Below are 19,756 nucleotides of genomic sequence, written 5' to 3' on the forward strand. Positions count from 1 at the left end.
CATATTTAGGATATTGAAACTGTGGTTCAAGTGCCAAGTTGTTCATGAGGCCTGGTTATTCAACCTGAGAAGCCCAAATATTTCAGTTACCATATCGAATTAAATTGCTCACTCCAATGATTTTCTTGTCTAAATTTCCTGGGGTGGTGATTTGGAAGGTTCTATTTTCATCCAATGCTTCACTGGTGAGATAACCCTGAATATTCATAACTGTGAATATTAGCAGATGGAGATATGTACAAGTTCCTGGACATGCATTTTAATGTCATAAATGGTCCATAGATTTGTGCTGCATGAATGAAGATGAATATTTTTCACACTATGCTCTACTTGTATTTTTCTTACAATATCTTGTTGTATCCTTATCAAATTATTCTGCTTATTTCTAAGTTTTGTATCATATGTTCACTCCTTCATAGAACAAAACATTTATTTTAATCTCAGTCTTGGTTTAAGACTTGTAATGTTCTTACGTTTTCTACCTTTGCATTCAAGTGAAATCATCTATCTGTGTTGCTTCCTCTCAGCATTTTAAAAATTTGTATCATATTCTGCTCTCAATTTTATTTTGTTTTGCTTAATGCTGAGTCACATTCCATAACTCACAGCATTTCCTAAAACATCAATATCCTTTTGAAGATAAGGTGGCCAAAATTGCATAATGATCCATACAAGATTAAAATAAATAGCTTCAATTCATATTAAAATATCCTTCAGAAATGTCCCAGTGTATAATTAATTTTGTTGACAACAGCTTCACAATGCATGAATATTTTCAAAGAATAGTCATTGATCTGTTGCTAAACTTCTTTCCAACTTTGCTAATGGACAGCTCTTCATCATTTATTCCTTTTCCAATGTAACTAGTATTCCTTGGTTTATTCATTTAATTGATCCACATCCCTTTGATTCCTATCACACTGTTTAGAACAGCCACATGATTTGAATAAAGCAGCTGTCTGCTGCTCAACATGATAGGAGCGGCATGATAATTTAGCATTTTGGAAAGATTAATTGATGCAGGAGAAGCACAAGAGGAATCATATTATCTTACAGTATTCCTCATTCCCTGTTGGAACTTTTCCAGTCCTGACGTTGTTTGTCCCTTTTTCATCAGATTCATTTCCCAAATAAACCCTTCTTCTACAACGACCGGGATATGTACAATGGCTCAATCTTTCTTTGACCTACACTACGGCGTGGCGGCACAGTGGGTTAGTATTGCTGCCTCACAGCGGCAGGGACCTGGGTTCAATTCTGGCCTCAGGTGACTCTCTGTGTGGAGCTTGCACATTCTCCCTGTGTCTGCATGGGTTTACTCTGGGTGTTCCAATTTCTTCCCACAGTCCATAGGTTAGATTGATTGGTCATGCTAAATTGCCCGTTAGTGGTGGGGGATTAGCAGGGTAAATATTTGGGGTTACAGGAATAGTGCTTGGGTGGGATTATTGTTGATGCAGGCTTGATGGGCTGAATGTCCTTCTTACGTACTGTAGGGATTCTATGATTCTACCCTGTAATGTAAGTTGTTAAATAGGCCCTATCCATAAAACAAGTGAACCCAGAAAGGTCTGAAAGCATGATTGCTGGTAATTTTGGAGTATATGGATTGCTATTATTCAAAAAATGCAACATTTTCAAGGCAGGAAATCTTAACCCTCCAAATCATTCAAGCATCGCTCATAGATCATTAGGTCCATATCGAAGTAATGTCAATTTTAAAAAGAGGAAAGCCCAAACTCTTGCAATTTTACCTCTGCTGCCAAAATTTTTTTCTTGCTACTGGCCAAATTTTGATAACAACATGTGGCAAATGTAGCTGCTATGCAAATATTGGGAAAGGAAGTTTAACTAAGAAAAGTCAAAAAGATAATGAGTTATCAAGTAGAAAACCTAAACTTTGACCTCCAGAGAACTTTACACACAAATGAGTAACAAGGGAATGCACTCTAACAAGCATACTTCCTCATTTCACTTCATCACCAAAATACCAAAGGTCTTCTCTTTAAATACAAGTAACTATGAGGGCTTTGCTAAGTCCCAAGCATACTGAACATAAAAGCCAAGGGGCTAACTTTGTTAACAACAAAATTGATGTATCTATTCAAAATGATATAGGCAGCAGGTAAACAGTTGGGCTTACTGCTGAAGTATACAGCCTTTCAAGTATATGTGAAGCTAGTGGCACTACTTAAAACCTGTCTGGGCCTCGGAATGTGAAGATGCTGGAGTTGGACTGGGGTAAACACAGTAAGAAGTCTCAGAACATCAGGTTAAAGTCCAACAGGTTATTTGGTAGTAAATGCCACTAGCTTTCGGAATGCTGTTCCTTCGTCAAACGAGTGGAGAGTTCTGCCTCTCTCAGAACTCTCCACTCACCTGACGAAGGAACAGCGTAACCATTTGCAAAGGTATAATAAAGAATACAAGTGAGGAGCTATCTCCGTGTTCAAGTATTTTTCTATGTCTGCTTAGCACTGTACTGACCCCTGGGTCTGGGTCATGTGCTTTCTTACATCACGGCGTGGCAGTAATGTACTCAGTCCAATATCAGTTAGTTAGTTTATTAGTTGCAAGTAAGCTTACATTAACACTGCAATGAAGTTACTGTGAAAATCCTCGAGTTGCCACACTCCGACGCCTGTCCGGTTACACTGGGGGAGAATTTAGCATGGCCAATGCACCTAACCAGCATGGTGTCTTTTGGATTGTGGAAGCAAACCAGAGTACCCAGAGAAGTATGTGACATGGGGACAATGTACAGACTCCAAACAGACAGCGACCCCAAGCCTGAAATTGAACCCAGGTTTCTTGCACTGTGAGGCAGCAGTGCTAACCACTGTGCCATCGTGCCGCTTATTAACCTTACATGTGCCAGACCATTATACAACACCTCCGCATCCAATGTATATGGAGCTACACAAGTTTACTTTGAGCCTTACTTTGTTATCAATCTCTTGCATTTTACATTGCTGTTACCATGTTATTGCTATTATTAACATTATTGCTTTTACTATCTTGGCATTATTACAACTACCCCATTTACTCCCTTCAAATCCAGTTAACTCAGTTGATTAGATGACTAGTTTATGGACCAGATTAACGTTAATAGCATGGGGGTTCAATGCCAGGTCTAGCTGAAGTAGACTAAGGGCCTGCCTCTTCGCCCTTCTCGTAGTTAAAAAAAATCACAACGCTTTGCCACAGTTTGGCAAATAATCAGCAAGGATCTGCCTTCTGGCAGAGAGCACAAGAAGTAGTTTGACAATATTGATCATAATATGTCCCAGTTTGCATTCACTTCATGGATAGTGAGTATCACAATTCAGGAATTTATAAATTTGCATCACTGTTCAGATACAAAAGACTTTCAGGACAAGCTTGGGCAAATTATTTGTGGTTAATTCAAACTAAAAAGCATTTTTTGATGTTGCTTCCTTCTTATGGCAGTTTCGTGGCAGCTTCATGACCTGGATTTTGCTGTGGTAATGACTTTGAATCTGTCAACTCTAACCTCCATTCATCTACCAAAACTGGCAGCAACTTTGGAAGTTCAGACAAGTGCAGAATAATGTGGAAATCCAGAGGTTGCTGTCAACAAGACAACTCTCCTCCGTGGGGTGTTCTAGATGTCTCCATTATAATCATGAACTGACCAGAACTCTAATACTGTTCACCCCATTGAAAAATAATCCAGAATAAAACGTTTAACTAACTACATAATTATTGTCAGACTCCCTTCCTGGCTCTGAAAAGCCAATTTGATATTTATGGAATTTCAAATTTCTTCTCAAAAAAGACCCTGTACATTTTTAAAAACGAGGGACTTTTTAAAAATGACTGCTGATTTTTATTTCAGCTTCTATCTTAGCTCAGTCGCGCATATATTTCTTGAAGTGAAAATGTAAATTAAACATGAAGAATTTTTAGCTTGCTTGGTCGCTGACTGTGAATGCATCACTTTGATCAGTTTCCAACATGCTTGCTGATGTCATTGCTGTTGCAAACCAAAACATTCCCTTGGGTGGATGCCAGATTTAAACTGCCGTGAGAAAAGGAGAAATTCCCGCCAAAGCAATCACTAGATCTTTGTGGTTGATTATTCCAAGTTCTGTGACATGCAAATTGTTTCAACACTGACGGTAAAATCCACATTGATGTATCATGGTGCAGAATGTAGTAAAAATTTAGCAAAAAGACAGCTGGAGCACACTGAATTATTCACCATGGCCTACAATTTGCACTGGTAATTTACCTGAAATTGGCCAACCCAACATAAAACACCAAAGAATTTTAAGTACAAATTCAGTTGAGTATAAATCAAGTTTCCATAAAAGAGATGGTGGTGTAGTGGTAATATCAGTGGATTAATGATTTAGAAACTCAAGGTAATCGAATCCCACCATGGTAGATGGTGAAATTTGAAATCAATGATAATCTGGAATTAAATGTACAATAATGACTATGAAACTATTGTCGATTATTGTAAAAATCTATCTGATTCACTAATGCTCCTTGGGGAAGGAAACTTGCCATCTTTACCTGGAGTCCAGATCCACAGCAATGTGATTAACTCTGAAATGCTCTCTGAACAAGAGCAATTAAGGATGGGCCTAGTTGGTGATGCCCACATCCGATGAATAAATAAAAAACCCCAGAAAATGTTGGAAAAACTCAATAGGACTTGGCAACATTTGCGGAAGGAAATCCAAAGTTAATATTTCAAATCCATATGACTCTTCTTCAGAGATAAAGAGCATGAAAAATGTAATGGATTTTAAACTGTTTGAAGGTCAGGGGTGGTGGGAGCCAGGAGAGATTTGACAAAGATATCCGTGATCAAAAATACTGGTTCAGCAACATCATGCCTCACCCACAAAATGGTCATACCCCTCGACTGAAATAATGAGCATGGCATGTTTCTGTTGATTTTGCCCAGCTGCAACCATTCAAGGAAGCTCTTCAAAATGAGCATTTGGGCATGAGTAGGTATGTTACATCTGTTTCTCAATATTAAAATGTTTAAGTTACTGAGAGAGTGACCATGCGCACCAATGAAACAGATAAATGGTTCAGTGGTTATATTTTTAAAGTTGTTAAAGATATAAGAAGCCAAATTACTCTTTGAAAGGGTTAATAATCTCAAGTTTAAAAATCTCAGTCACACAGCGAAAGCTATGTAAAAACCATAGGTCTAGATTAAAGAAGACCCAGATAAGAGTCAAGGACCATTTAACTAGACGATGTGCAGCTGCAGCTTAGGTTTGCCCACTGGAACACACAAAATGGAAAGGGAGGTTGATAGACCATAGGTCAGAGACATAGGTATCATTTCTTGATGATATAACATGCACAAGTCATAACTGGACACTATACCCTTATGCATTCACAATGAAACCTTAATCAATAACTTCGAGTGAATGGAGATAACTATTTTTATTAGTATATGCTAATTACTTGTTTGGAATAAGTAATTTGAATTTGGAATCATAATTGCTTGTGCCTTTCTGAATTGTGCACTCTGACTGGTCTGAATGACTTTGTTGGGGTCCTGTCATGCTACAGTTGTCAATAAATCAGCTTGAACCACTTTGTGACTTTGTCTGGCTACTTGATAGTTTTAAATACAACAACAAAAACATCCTGGCAGCCCTATATCACTCATAAATGGAAAACTAGACATTCTGATCAAAAACTTTCATTTCTGTGATAAGCCCATTTCCAGCTGTTTCAGTAAAACTGCATTGGGTTACCACTCATAAACATATCATTGAATGCGAGGAAAAGTGAATATGTTCCATTACATTGTGCTGTGATTGCAACATTTGTGGTTATGCAAATGAGATTGGGTGAAACATGAATGATAACTGCACATCAGAAAATCAGTTCAATTTGTGCCAGTGCTTTTGGAGACAAGGTTGGTTTTCTCCCATATCCCCACCAGTAGGTTCAATGGTGGGCATGGAGGAGGGGGTGGATATGGCAGGAAGCTCAGGAATCGACTTTATATCATCGTGAATTTACAGTGGGATCTTCTGCTGGTGCATGCCATGATGGGCTGGAAAACCCACCAGAGGCAGCTGTGAACCTCATTTGCATCTCACCACCCCTCAATTGTACACTATGCCCACGGAAAAACACGCTGGCATGAAAAACATTTGGGACAACATGCTTTGCAGATGTCAGGACTGATCTGAACAATGCTTGGGGCTGTCTCTAGAGTTTAGGGTGGGGCAACCCACATCTTTGGACCTGAAGAACCACATCACTGGGTTGAGGGAGAATCTGCAGGTGAACCTTTCAGATTGGTGTCCTGGAGGGCATTGGTCATCCACCCTCAGAATGTTCCTGGACATCTATCTTCATCTTCAGAAGGTCTATCTTCTTTCTTCAGTAGTAGGTCAAAGACGTTGAACGCCTTTTCAATATGATACCAAGTCACATCATTGGACTATGTGCGAACCAAGTCTGCCCAGACACTGAATATGGATAAAACATCTGGGTACCCAATTAATGAGATTAAGGCCAGAAATTTGGCATGTTTCTGCCAGCTTCCAGAGTGGGAAACACTGTACGTCCTTATACCCACCATGGCACTTGATCTCAAAATGGAAGAATTCTATCTTAAAATTGAAAAATTCTGTCCAACATTTTTTAGGCAATATACTAAACTCAGTTGGGCATAAATACACCAAGATATTATTTTGAAGAAGAGGAAGATACTTCTCCCCAGTGTCGTGGCATACATTTATCCCTTGATCAACATTAGTGAAAGGCTAAAGTAAATAAAATTACATAAGAACATAAGAAATAGGAGCAGGAGTAGGCCATCTAGCCCCTCGAGCCTGCCCCACCATTCAATAAGATCATGGCTGATCTGTCGTGGCTCACTTCCACATTCCCGCCCTCTCCCCATAACCCTTAATCCCCTCGCTTACCAAAAACCCATCAACCCGCGTCTTAAAAATATTTAGCGAGGCAGCCTCCACCACTTCAACGGGCAGAGAATTCCAGAGATTCACCACCCTCTGAGTGAAGAAGTTCCTCCTCAACTCCATTCTAAACCGGCCCCCTTTATCTTGAGGCTGTGCCCCCTAGTCCTATTGTCCTTTGAGCGGGAAGAGTCTCTCCACCTCTATCCTATCCATCCCATTCATCATCTTATACGTCTCAATGAGATCTCCCCTCATTCTTCTAAACTCTAACGAGTACAAGCCTAGTTTATTCAGCCTCTCCTCATAGCTCAACCTCCTCAACTCCGGTATCAGCCTAGTAAACCTCCTCTGCACTCCCTCCAAGGCCAAAATATCCTTGCGTAAGTGCGGCGACCAAAACTGCACACAGTACTCCAGCTGCAGCCTCACCAATGCCCTATACGGCTGCAGCAAGACCTCCCTAATTTTATATTCAATCCCCCTCGCTATGAAGGCCAGCATCCCATTAGCCTTCCTGACCACCTGCTGCACCTGCAGGCTGGGTTTTTGCGACTCATGCACAAGGACCCCGAGGTCCCTCTGCACCGTCGCCTGCTGCAGTTTTTCGCCACGTAAGCAATAGTCCTTCCTACCATTATTCCTACCAAACTGGACCACCTCGCACTTGCCAACATTAAATTCCATTTGCCAGTTCCTGGCCCATTCGCCCAGCGTATCTAGATCCTTCTGCAGGCTCTCCACACCCTCCGCGCAATTTGCCGTTCCACTAATCTTGGTGTCATCAGCAAATTTTGACACCATACACTCGGTTCCCTCCTCCAGATCATCTATATAAATAGTAAATAGCTGAGGCCCCACCTGGTCATAATCACAGTGCTATTTGTGGGGACTTGCTCTAAGCACATTAGCTGCCATGTTTCTTAAATTATAATAGCAACTACATTTCAAAAGTATTTAATTGGCCTGAAAACAATTTGGGATGTCCAAAGGTCTTAAAGCCACTATATAAATGCGAGACCTTGTTTTTTTTAATCCATGAACTGCTGAATTCATTGTTTCAGTATAACTTTTACTTTTAATTAATAAACACCTCCATGAACTATTGCAATATCATTACAATGTGAATTGAAAACAAAATAGGAGTTTCCCCTAAAACTGTTAGCAATCTGGAAGTGTAATGGCACAGTCACAATTACATTGCTACACAGCAACTTTAACTCTGCAGCGATGTAAATGTGATTGTTTAACTGATCCCAACTGGATTCCAGAGCACAATGATGTTATTTTGTACATCGTGATATATGCAAGTTAACTGTATTGTAATGCATATTTTAAAGTGCTCAAGGACCTCAATGGTCTAGAATGGCACTTCAAAAACCAAAACCAAATTCTTCTGATACATTTTGGGATAATGGACAATCCTGTTCCATGCACACAAGTTGCCAGCTAACTCTCACCACATGTAGTGAAGGTACAGAATGTAGAGGATGGCGTGGAGGGGGGGGGGGAGGGGGGAGCATAAAGGCTAAATATGCGAGGGTAAGGTGCCTTTGAATGTTAGGTAGGAAGCATGTTTAATAGAGATTGCTGGGCAAGTAATGGATTGCAGAAGATTCAGCAGTTTCTGAGAGGCATGTGATGCAGCTGCTGGGATATGATACCTGAAGATAAGTTCACTGGCCTTACCCACACACCTGAAATCATTGAACCTTTAGCTCCTTGGAGCTTTAGTGTTGCCATTGTCTGCCTTGGCCAACTGATTTTCCAAAGTTTGTCTGGAAGGTCCCCTGGATATCTATAGCTGGTGACATCTCTCCTCCTCCCATCACCCTGTACCAAGATCTCCTCCGCAGTGCAGAAGATTTCTGAGTCCAGCCTCCACCATCTTGTGTCATTACTGTACTTTTCACAGGTCAGGATCAGTTATAGAATGACTTATAGCATCTTTTTCAGACAGAATGCACCTCCTCTTTAAAAGGTACGGGATGGTTTTAGATCATAGAGGCTAATTTTGAGTCATGTTCCCCTCTCACCATTTTGCGGCCACAATTCAGGCATGTGGCTACATAGCAGCATGCTTGGTGCTGGCTGCAAGCTACAATCATTTATGTTACCAGACAATATACGGTACCTGCAACAGAAGCAACAGCACAGGTTAATTGCAATTCACGATCCTTGCTCCGCTTTTTGGGATGACTGAAACTCATAGTATGTATTACTTTTGTGGAGTCACTTTGCTGTACTTCATTGCTTTTATTGAAGTAGGTTACATCAGGCTGGCTGATGACTAAGGCTAAAGCAGTGCAGCAGACTGGGAGAATCGCCACCTATATAATGTCAAATATCATACAAAAGTCTAACACATTGGTCTGAAATTTCTTCCCTGACCTTAATTCACTAACCTTAATTTAAATAAATTAGATAAAATAGTTTACAAGAAAATATTCAGACTAGCATTTATACAAAAATACTATACAATACAACTTCGAGCATTTTAACACTAATACAGTTTCACACAACTCTACAATATCAATGTCATTCATGATAATGGTTTCTTAAGATACATGTCATGGCTACCTAAAAACAATATTAACACAACCAGATACTAGTTAACATACGAATAGCAATGCCCTAATGTTTGTTATTAATTACATTCATACCAAGAGAAAAAGAAACCATCAACATATAAGTTACATCAGATAGTCCAAATAATGAATTTAAACTGAGTGGTTGAGAAGTGATTTTTTTTTAAAAGTTGCAAAGCTGGTAACTTGAGTGATGAATGTACTATTATCTACTGGCGCAAGTGTGATCGATATCAATCTTCCCATGGTAAACCTATTAGTACACCTCCGCCAAAAGCACAAATTGCTCAGGTACCAATTAATCTAGTATACTACAGCAAATCAAAATCTATTAGTATAAAATGAAAATTTTTGACAGTCAAAGACTGGTTGCATAAACAACATCAGCACTTTTCGCCTTCCTGTGATAAAAGTAATTTTATCAATGATCATGCTCCAGCCATTTAAACTTATCAAGCCATGAAGTATTGAACAAATTACTGATTGCTGGAGCTCCCATCTTTTAAGATAATATTCAAATTAGGTCAGCAATCATTTCATGCTGAAGAACATAATGACGTAAGAGCATGTATTACCAGTTTCTAGAAAGTGGAAGATTGCAGGCTGGATGAGTGAACTGACCTTGTCAGTATGGTAATGGTACAGAAATCCATTCAGGTGGGAGCAGTAAATTGGAATGTAGTCTGCAGGGAGCGGTCGGAGGGTGGAGCTGAGTGTAACTGTGAGAATAAAGGTAACTTATCAGCGAAGGTGATTGGCGGTTGCAGGTCACGTTTTCATAAGTGCAGTCACTGTGACCAGAAGGTGGTTTGTGGAGGAGCTGCTGTGAAGGGACAGTTTTTTTTCTATCCATATAAGGGCAAAATGGCAGCTAGGGCCATTAGGGCCAGATGTGGACAATTAGGGAGCAATCGAGTCTCCCTGACCACTTTGTCTGCAGGAAGTGTGTCCAGTTGCAGCTATTCACAGACCGCATTGTTCAGTTGGAGCGGCAGGTGGGTGCACTGCGGAGCGTATAGGAGGCAGAGAGTATGATAGACATTCGTTACAGGGAGGACGTCACACTGCAGGTTCAGACAGGTAATGGGTGACTGCCAGGAGAGGCAGGCAGGTGATGCAGGACTCTCCTGTGTCTATTCCCCTTTCAAACAGGTATATCATTTTGGATGCTATTGAGTGGGATAGCTTGTCAGGGGGAGATACCAGCAGTAGCCAGGTCTGTGACACCACAGCTGGTTTTGCTGTCGGAAAGGATCAGGCAAAGAGTAAGCGAGCAATAGTAATAGGGAACTTGCTAGTTAGAGGCACGGACAGGCGTTTCTGTGCCCACAATCGAGACTCCAGGATGATGTGTTACCTCCCTGGTGCCACGGTTAAGGACATCTCTGAGCAATTGCAGGAAATTCTTAAGGGGGAGGGAGAGCAGCCAGAGGTTGTTGTACATATTGGTACCAACAACATAGGTGGGAAAAGGGATGAGGTCCTGAAATGCGAGTATAGAGAGTTAGGCAGAAAGCTAACGTGCAGGATCTTGAAGGTAGTAATTTCAGGAATACTACCACTACCACATGTTAGAGAGTGTAGGAATAGGAGGATTAGGCAGATGAATGCCTGGCTTGAGAGCCAGTGCAAGGGCCAGGGATTTAGATTGTTGGATCATTGAGATCTTTTCTGGGAAAGGGGTGATCTGTTCAAAAGGGATGTGTTACATTTGAACTGGAAGGGGACTAATATCTTGGCAGGAAAATTTGCTAGAGCCACTAGCTTTTGGGGGGGGGGTAGTGGTGGGCGTGGGTAGGGGGGATCCAAAGCAGTAGGGAGAAGAGAAGTTTAAGGACAGCACGGAAGTTAAAGAGAGCCCATTAATTAGTAAAGGCAGCGTCAGTAATCCTAGTACGAGACAAATCAGACAGAAGCAAGACAGAGAGCAAGGGAAATCCGGATTAAACTGCATTTATTTCAATGCAAGAGGCCTGACAGGCAAGGCAGATGAACTCAGGACATTTATGGGTATGTGGGACTGGGATATTATAGCAATTACTGAAACATGGCTAAGGGAGGGACAGAACTGGCAGGTTAATGTTCCAGGGTACAGATGCTATAGGAAACATAGAACAGGAGGTAAGAAAGGTGGGGGATTGCACTTTTAATTAGGGAAAGCATCACGGCTGTACTGAGAGGGGATATATCCGAGGGTTCGGCCACTGAGTTTATATGGGTAGAACTGAAAATTAGAAGAGAGAAATCAGTTTGATTGGGTTGTACTATAGGCCCCCAAACAGTCAGTGGGAAATTGAAGAGCAAATATGTAAGGAGGTTACAGTTAGCTCCAAGAAAAATGGGGTGGTAACAGTGAGAGTTTTTAATATTCCCAACATTGACTGGGACAGCCACAGAATTAGAGGGTTGGATGGAGAGAAATTTGTTAAGTGTATTCAGGAGGAATTTCTCATTCAGTATGTGGATGGCCCGACTAGAGAGGAGACAAAACTTGACCTCTTCTCGGGAAATAAGGAAGAGCGGGTGACAGAGTGTTAGTGAGAGATCACTTTGTGACCAGTGACCATAACTCTAATAGTTTTAAGATTGTTATGGAAAATGATAGGTGTGTCCCAAATGTTAATATTCTAAATTGGGGCAAGGCCAATTTTGGTGGTGTCAGGCAGGAACTTTCAAAAGTTAATCGGGGGAGTCTGTGGGAAGGAAAAGGGACAAAAGTGTGTTAACCAGGGTTCAGGGTAAACACATTCCTCTTAGAGTGAAGGGCAAGGCTGACAGAAGTCAGGAACCCTGAATGACTCGGGATATTGAGGCCCTGGTCAAGAAGAGGAAAGAGGCACATGACATGCATAGGCAGCTGGGATCAAGTGAATCTCTTGATGAGCATTGGTGGTGTAACAGTAGAGTTAAGAGAGAAATCAGGAGGGCAAAAAGGGGACACAAAATTGTTTTGGCAGGTAAGGCAAAGAAGAATCCAAAGAGCTTCTACAAATACATAAAGGGCAAAAGAGTAACAAGGGAGAGAGTAGGGCCTCTTAAGGATCAACAAGATAATCTATGTATGGATCCACAAGAGATGGGTGAGATCCTAAATGAATATTTCTCATCAGTATTTACTGTTGAGAAAAGAATGGATGCTAGGGAACTTGGGGAATTAAATACTGATGTCTTGAGGAACGTACATATTAAAGAGGAGGTGGTGCTGGAAGTCTTAAAGTGCATCAAGGTAGATAAATCTGTGGGACCTGATGAGGTACATTCCAGGACGTTGTGGGAGGCTAGGGAGAAAATTGCAGGGCCCCTAGCCAAGATATTTGAATCATCGATAGTCACGGGTGAGGTGCCTAAAAATTGGAGAGTGGCAAATATTGTGCCTTTACTTAAAAAGGGCTGCAGAGAAAAGCCTGGGAACTACAGGCCAGTTAGCCTCATGTCTGTGGTGGGTAAATTGTTGGAAGGTATTTTGAGAGACAGGATCTACAGGCATTTAGAGATGCAAAGACTGACTAGGGACAGTCAGTATGGCTTTGAGAGTGGAAAATCATGTCTCACAAAATTGATTGCGTTTTTTGAAGGGGAAACCAAAAAGGTAGATGAGGGCAGTGCAGCTGATGTTGATTACATGGGCTTTAGCAAGGCCTTTGACAAGGTACTGCATGGTAGGTTGTTGCATAAAGTTAAATCTCATGGAATCCAGGGTGAGGTATCTAAATGGATACAAAATTGGCTTCTTGACAGAAGCCAGAGAGTGGTTGTGGAGCGTTGTTTTTCAAACTTGCGGCCTGTGACCAGCGGTGTGCCTCAGGGATCAGTGCTGGGTTCACTGTTATTTGTCATTTATATTAATGATTTGGATGAGCATATAGGGTTCATGGTTAGTACGTTTGCAGTTGACACCAAGATTGGTGGCGTGGTGGACAGTGAGGAAGGTTATCTCCAATTGCAATGGGATCGTGATCAACTGGGCCAGTGGGCTGACGAATGGCAGATGGAGTTTAATTTAGACAAATGCGAGATGATGCATTTTGGTAGATTGAACCAGGGCAGGACTTGCTCAGTTAATGGTAGGGCACTGGGGAGAGTTACAGAACAAATAGATCTAGGGGTACATGTTCATAGCCCCTTGAAAGTGAAGTCACAGGTGGACAGAGTGGTGAAGAAGACATTCGGCATGCTTGGTTTCATCGGTGAGAACATTGAATACAGGAGGTGGGACGCCTTGTTGAAGTTATACAAGACAGAGGTAAGGCCACACTTGGAATACTGTGTGCAATTCTGATCACCCTACTATACAAAGGATATTATTGAACGAGAAAGACTGCAGAAAAGATTTACTGGGATGCTACTGGGATTCGATGGATTGAGTTATAACGAGAGGCTGAATAGGCTGGGACTTTTTCCTCTGGAGCATGGGAGGCTGAGGGGTGACAACTTTTTCACACAGATGGTGGTGAATGTCTGGAACAAGCTGCCAGAGGTGGTAGTAGAGGCAGGTACAATTTTATCGTTTAATAAGCATTAAGATAGTTACATGGGTACAATGGGTATACAAGGATATGGCTAAATGTGGGCAATTGGGATTAGTTTAGGTGCTTAAAAAAAAAGAGCGGCATGGACAAGTTGGGCCGAAGGGCATGTTTCCACGCTGTAAACTCTATGACTCTATCAGGACAGTGCAGACTGGGGGGACAGACACATTTCACTGTTGCCAAGCACAAGAGGACTGAAGGTTGTATTGCCCTGCCTACTGCCAGGGTTTTAAGAGAGACGATCAAGTTGTTGTGGTGCACAGAAGTACCAATGACATAGAGTGAACTAGAAAAGGTGTTTTTCGTGAGGACCTCAAAAGTAATCATCTCTGCATTATTAACCAAGATACAAGCAAATTGGTGCAGGGTAAGTAAAATCAGGGAAGTGAATATGCTAGTCAAAGATTGGTGTATGGAAAAATAGGTTTCAATTCATGGGGTTCTGGTACCACTATTGGATAAAGTGGGAGCTGTACCATTGAGATGGTCTTCACCTGAACTGGGCCAGGACCAATATTGTGGGAACCTAATAACTTGGGCAGTAGAGGGCTTTAAACAAAATAGTTGGGTGAAAAGATTAGGTGAGGAAAGGTGTGGTGGATTAAAGGCAAGGGACAAAGCAAGAGAACAAGTTTGCAAAAAGGGTAATGATATTCAGAGCATGGCAGGAATGGAAACAGCGTACAAACTTAAAAGTGCATCAGCAGGTAAGTCTAGAGTTTGCAAAATTAGTATGAAGACAAAACTAAAGGCTTGTGTTTGAATGCACATAGCATCCATAACAAAATGGATTAGTTGGCAGTTTAAATAAAAATATGTGTAACATGAGAGAAGTGGCTGCAAAAGTGACCAAGACTGGAACCTCGAGGATTACTTGACATTTGAGAAGGACATAAAGCTAAGAAAGGGCAATTGGTAGGTCAGTTAATTAACATTAATACAATAGTAGGAGATAACCTTAATACTGAAGATTAAGATGTACAATCAGTTTGCGTAGAGAGAAGAAACAGCAGAGTGGTATATAGGTCCCCTAATAGTAACTACACTATAGAATGGGGTATACAGGAAGAAATATTGCCTGCTTGTAAGAAAGACATGGCAATAATGCTAGATACCTTTAATCTACATATAGATTGGACAATCAAATTGACAAAGGTAGCCTGCAAGCAGGGCAATAACCGTTAATACTCACATTATATTTGATTTTCAAAAAAAGCAGCCAGCATAATCAAGTGCCCCATGCACCCTGGACATACTTTCTTCCAACTTCTTCCATCAGGAAAAAGATTCAAAATTCCTAATTACGACTGTAACACTACATTCTGCACTTTCTCCTTTCCTTCTCTATGTACAGTATGCTTTATCTGTGCAGTGCGCAAGAAACAATACTGTAAACTAGTATATGTGACAATAATAAATCAAATCAAAGTGTAATAATCAGTCTTACTCTGGTAATAAATGTTTTGCACAATATTCTTGGTGCAGTTCTCAATTCATTTGCAATGCCACAAAGGCAACTGATCTGACTGTTAGTTTTTTGATGTGCTGGCAGCAAATTTTTAATTCCAACCTCCATTGAGTTTCACATTTCAAATATCCCACACTAAATCTGCCTCTGACTATTAACAGCTCCAGAGGCAGTCTCTTGCGGGAATGAAATAAATTAATTATGAGACTGTGAGATTGTTGTACATCTAAAACACAACCAAATATTACATCAAATTTGTAGCTCTGAAACACCATTTAGCCGAGGTCTACACTGATGTTTATATTCCACTCAATTAAGCCTCCTTCTACTCCATCAACAAGTCCTTCCATTCCCTTCTCTCTCATGTACTTATCTAACTTCCTTTCCCTTAAGTAAACCTACAAGCACATCCAGCCAGTAAAAGGTTTGTATCCTTGAGTTAATATTTTTCAGCTGATACTGCACTGCAAAGGATCCACACTAGGGCTGCCAACTCCTAAGAGTGATCCTTGTGTAAACAGCTGCAAACTGAATATAAAACTGGCAGGATTCACAAAGACTGGCAGGTGTTTTCAACTTCTATTCAGTAGGTCTGGTCAGACTTACATCTTGATTGCAGCTGGCTGTGGGAACCAGTAGTACAAGTGAGATTTATATGCAGTGTTAAACACTTCAACACCACATGTTCTAGCTCATCAAGCCTTGGTGAAGCTAGTTGCATTTATACGCAAAGTATTCAAACGAATGGGCAAAACAACATTTTACATTATTTTGCAACTTCTTCGACATGAGAGGTGAAATAACCTATTCTCCCATTGCGAATATAAAGAGTCTTGTCACATCACGTCTTCTGAAAAGTAAAGTCATATTTGAATACTGTACCATGACAGATCCAAATTTTTCTGGTTTTCATTGCATTGATCAGCAACGATGCACAGCCTTGATGTTCATCTCCTTCCTTTGATTAATCAAACCACTTCAATTTGGTTTTGTCACACATCTTCTGATCTTCAATTCCAAATTATTTATGAAAATTGTTCCAGTACTAACTCTTGTGGATCATTTTTCTTCATTTGCCATTCTGAGTCATTCGTCTTAACCTCTAGTCTTGTTTTCTGTTTCATAACCAGCTTGCTATCTATTCTGCTACCTAACCATCCCTCCTCATGCTCTGATGTGGGTCATGAGTCCACTATGCATGTACCTTATCAAAGATCATTTGAAGATCTGAATGTGTTACATCCACTACAATGGGCGCAATCTTACCAGCCATTCATGCTATGTTCTCACCATTCATGCCATGTTCCCACTGCAGTGAGATTAGAGAATTTCACATCTAGTCAAATCTCTGTTCACTGCAGCAGGATGGGGAAAACCTGCCAGCGTGAGTGCTGGTAAAATTCTGGCCATTATCTTTGTTTGCTTTTTCTGCTACTCTTCGCTTTGAGAGGGAAGTCCAGTATTTTGACCCAGTGACTGTGAAGGTACGGCGCTATATTTCCAAATCAGGATGGTGAGTGGCTTAGAGGGGGACTTGGAGGTGGTGTTTCTATTTATCTGCTGCCCTTGTCCTCCTAAATGGAAGTGGTCGTGGGTTTGGAAGGTGGTGTCTAATGGTCTTTGGTGAATTGCTGCAGTGCATCTTGTAAATAGTACACATTGTTGCTGCTGAGCGTCGGTGGTGGAGAGATTGAATGTTTGTAAATGTGGTGCCAATGAAGTGGGATGCTTTGTCCTGGATGGTGTCAAGCTGCTTGAGTGTTGTTGGAGCTGCACCCATCCAGACATGTGGGGAGTATTCTACCACACTCCTGACTTGTGCCTTGCAAATGGTGGGTAGGTTCTGGGGAGTCCGAAAATCAGTTATTTGCCACAATATTCCTATCCTCTGACCTGCTCTTGTGTCACTGTGTTTATGTGGTGAGTCCAGTCGAATTTCTGGTTAGTGGTAACCCCAAGGACATTGACAGTGGGGGATTCAGTGATGGTTTACCACTGAATGTCAAGGGCTAGTGATTAGAGTGATGGTCATTGCCTGGCATTTGTGTGATGCGAATATTACTTACCATTTGCCAGCCCAAGCCTGGATATTGTTCAGATCTTGTTGCATTTAACATTGACTGCTTCAGTATCTGAGGAGTTGTGAATAATGCTGAACATTGTACAATCATTGGCGAACATGCTCACTTCTGACATTATGGTGGAGGGGAGGTCATTGATGAAGCACCTGAAGATGGTTGGGCCTAGCACACTATCCAGAGAGACGCCTGCAGAGGTGTCCTAGAGCTGGGATGACTGATCTGCCAAAACCACAACCATCTTCCTATGTGCCAGGTTTGACTCCAACCAACGGAGAGTTTGCCCCCTGATGCACATTGATTCCAGTTTCGCTAGAGCTCAGTGATGCGCACTTGATCAAATACAGCTTTGATGTCAAGGGCTGTTACTCTCACCTCATCTTTGGAATTCAGATATTTTGTTCATGTTTGAACCAAGGATGAGATCAGAAGCTGAGTGACCCTGATGAAACCCAAACTGGGTGCCACTGAGCAGGTTATTGCTGAGCAGGTGCTGCTTGTTAGCACTGTTGATGACCCCTTCCATCACTTTACTCTTGATGGCGAGTAAACTGATTGGGTAGTAATTGGCTGGGTTGAATTTGTCCTGTTTTTTGTGTACAGGACATATTTTCCACGTTGTTGAGTAGATGCCAGTGTTGTAACTGTACTTGAAGAGCTTGGTTAGGGGAGTGACAAGTTCTGGAACAAAGTTTTCAGTACTAAGCCAGAATGTTATCAGGGCCCATTGCCTTTGCAGTATCCAGTGCCTCCAACTGTTTCTTGATATCATGGGGAGTGAGTCAAATTGGTTGGAGACTGGCATTTGAGACACTGCGGACCACTGGAGGAAGCCGAGATGGATCATCCGCTCGGCACTTCTGGCTGAAGATTGCTGTGAATGCTTCAGCCTTATTTTTGCACTGATGTGCTGGGTTCCTCCATCATTGAGGATGGGGATATCTGTAGAGCCTCCTCCACCAGTGAGTTGTTTAGTTGTCCACCACCATTCTTGACTGGATATGGAAGAATTGCAGAACTTAGGTCTGATCCGTTAGTTGTGGGATCGCTTAGCTCGGTCTATCACTTGCTGTTTTTGCCATTTGGCATGCAAGTACTCCTGTTTTGTAGCTTCACCAGGTTAACACCTCATTTTTTTAGGTATGCCTGGTGCTGCTCCTGGTGTGCCCTCCTGCACTCTCCACTGAACCAGGATTAATCCCCTGGCTTGATAGTAATAGTTCAGTGGGGGATGTACCAGGCCATGAGATTGCAGATTGTGCTGGAGTACAATTCCGCTGCTGTTAATGGCCCACAGCACTTCATGGATGCCCTGTCTTGAGTTGCTAGGTCGGTTTGAAGTCTGTCCCATTTAGTACGTTGGTAATACCATACAACACAATGGAGGTTATTCGCAATGTGAAGACGGGACTTTATCTCCACGAGGACTGTGCGATGATCACTCTTATCAATACTGTCATGCACAGATGCATCTGCAGCCAGCAGACTGATCAAGATGAGGTCAAGTATGTTTTTCCCTCTTGTTGGTTCCTTCACCACCTGCTGCAATCCCAGTCTAGCAGTTATATCCTTCAGTAGTACTACTGCTGAGCCACACTTGGTGGTGGATATTGAAATCCCCATCCAGAGTACATTTTGCACCCTTGACACCCTCAGTACTTCCTCCAAATGTTGTTCAACATGGAGCAGTACTGATTCATCAGCCGAAGAAGGGCAGTATGTGGTAACCAGTTGGAGGATTGCTTGCCCATGTTTAATCTGAAGCCTTGAGACCTCATGGGGTCCGGAGTCAATGTTAAGGACTCACAGGGCAACCCCTCCTAATTGTATACCACTGTGCTGCCAAGCCTGCGGGGTTGGTCCTACCAGTGGGACAGGCCATGTCCAGGGATGGTAATGGTGGTATCTAAGGTGTTATCTGTAATGTATGATTCCATGAGAATGACCAAGTCAGGCTGTTGCTTGATTTGTCAATGAGACAGCTCTCCCAATTTTGGCACCAGCCCCTAGATGTTAGTATGGAGGACTATGCAGGGTCGACAGGGCTGTCTGATTTGCCATTGTCTTTTCTGGTGCCTAGATCAATGTCAGTTGGTCTGTTCAGTTTCATGTCTTTGAGACTTTGTAGCGATTAATACATCTGAGGGGCTTGCTAGGCCAT

General features: G+C 41.7%; 1 protein-coding gene across 2 annotated transcripts in view; it reads right to left on the bottom strand.

The window, feature by feature from the left end:
• Nucleotides 1-19,756, bottom strand: part of chl1b (cell adhesion molecule L1-like b) — a 742,190-nt gene that overhangs the window by 568,536 nt on the left and 153,898 nt on the right. The gene's annotated exons all lie outside the window — the stretch shown is intronic.

Source organism: Carcharhinus amblyrhynchos, chromosome 3, assembly GCF_965287045.1.
Source record: "Carcharhinus amblyrhynchos chromosome 3, sCarAmb.v2.hapA, whole genome shotgun sequence".
Lineage (NCBI taxonomy): Eukaryota > Metazoa > Chordata > Chondrichthyes > Carcharhiniformes > Carcharhinidae > Carcharhinus > Carcharhinus amblyrhynchos.